Consider the following 2,055-nt stretch of genomic DNA (forward strand, 5'->3'; position numbering starts at 1 on the left):
AGGGTGGTGGTAACAGTTTTGTGGACGGAGCTGGAGGTCTAGGTGGTCATGATGGTGGTGGTGATGCTGCTGATGGTGGTAGTGGTGGTGATGGTGATGGTGGTGACGGTGTTGATGGTGGTGGTGTTGGTGGTGTTGGTGGTGGTGGTGGTGGTGGTGATGGTAGTGGTGGTGATGGAGGTGGTGGTGGTGATGGCGATTATGGTGGTAGTGGTGGTGATGGTGATGGTGTTGATGGTGGTGATGGTGGTGGTGGTGGTGGTGGTGGTGGTGGTGATGGTGGTGATGGTGGTGGTGGTGGTGGTGGTGATGGTGGTGATGGTGGTAGTGGTGGTGATGGTGATGGTGTTGATGGTGGTGGTGGTGGTGGTGGTGGTGGTGATGGTGGTGATGGTGGTGGTGGTGATGGTGATGATGGTGATGGTGGTGATGGTGGTGACGGTGATGGTGGTGATGGTGGTGACGGTGGTGGTGGTGATGGTGGTGGTGGTGGTGGTGGTGGTGATGGTGATGGTGGTGATGGTGATGGTGGTGATGGTGGTAGTGGTGGTGATGGTGATGATGGTGGTGACGGTGGTGGTGGTGGTGGTGATGGTGGTGATGGTGGTGGTGGTGATGGTGTTGATGCTGGTGGTGCTGGTGGAGCTGCAGATGGAAGTAGTGATGGTGCTGGAGAGTAATTTTGGTGCTGATTATGCCTAAGACGGCAGCCACCATGATCTATGTTGCTGATGGTGGGGCGTCTGGGATTGAAAACAGGATCTCACCAGGTCACCTTGTCCCCAGCGCTCACAGACTGGGAGCATGTGGAGGGTGAACGGGTTGATAGAGGGAAGGAGGGCTGCATAAGGACAGCCACTAGAGCCTCTGAGTCACCTGGGGGTGGAGCCACCAGGAGCGGCAGCTGCCAGGTGCTGGCATTTCATCAGCACCCACACTCCTGAGATGGGAGGCAGCTCCTCCTCACCTGGCTTCCACCTGCTCTCTCCCTTTCCTGTCACCAAGGCCAACAGTGCAGGAGCAGAGGGAGACCCAAGAAGTCCCCCACCCTTCCCTGGGGCGGCCCTCCCTCCAGGCAGGTAGAGGCATTTTCTGGCCAAGCCTGGTCAACCGCCTCTCCCACCCTACTTCCTGGCCCCAACCCGGTCGCAAACACGCTCTCTGTCGGGAAGTCCTTCCTGTGGTCTAAATTCATGCCGCAGTGGGAAAGCTTCCTGTCCCCGTTAGATGACATGCACTCAGTTCTCACTCTCCCCCCAGCCTGGCAACCACTCCCTCAGTGCCGTCTGGGCTGCTCCGTGACCACCAGTAGGGCACCCCGCAGCCTCTGCTGGCTCCTCTAGGTCTCCTTCAAGAGGAAAGACAGAACCCCCAGGCTTCCCACAGCAAATCCACCACGTGCTTCACGCTCCGGGACTTGTTCCAGAATCTTCCACTAGCTGGGAGTGTCCTTCCCAGCCCTGCTCCATCCGCCCCCAGCTCACTGTGACCTCCTGAAACCAGGCCCTGTGTCGGAGAACGTAGGACCGGGAGAGCTGCCACCTCCCTGCACCTTCGCTGTGTGACACCCCGAGGTGACAAGGCAGCTGGGGTCCTACTTAAGAAGCCCAGAAAGCGCCACATCTCGGCCATCGTGCTGCCCTGGGAGGTGACCAGGCCGCCCTTTCTGATAAATGTAAAATTGGGGGGCCTGAGCTGCCTGCCATCCACCCCAGGCCCCAACAAGTGTCCTGCCTCAAGGCATTATCCTCTCACTCCCAGGCCCTGGGGAGGGCATCAAGGCCCTGCCTGGAGCTGCCCGCAGACCTCAGAGTGCACCAGTCAGGGAAGGGAGGGCTCACAGGCCCCCCGCCTACATTCAGCTCTGCCACCTGCCGTCTGCGGCCGGGGAGGTCTCTCACGCCCTGCAGAGTGGGGGTTCCGCAGCCCCCTCCCTGCAGACCCACAGGAGATGGTGGGGGTGATTCTGGCCCTTGCAGGACCTCCTCCGATATGTCCCCGCTTGCTGCACCCCTGCCCACTGGGGCGTCCGTGCCCCTGGCCGGGTCTGCTCAG

The sequence above is a fragment of the Eschrichtius robustus genome, chromosome 17 (genome assembly GCF_028021215.1).
Source record: "Eschrichtius robustus isolate mEscRob2 chromosome 17, mEscRob2.pri, whole genome shotgun sequence".
In the NCBI taxonomy this organism is placed as follows: Eukaryota; Metazoa; Chordata; class Mammalia; order Artiodactyla; family Eschrichtiidae; genus Eschrichtius; species Eschrichtius robustus.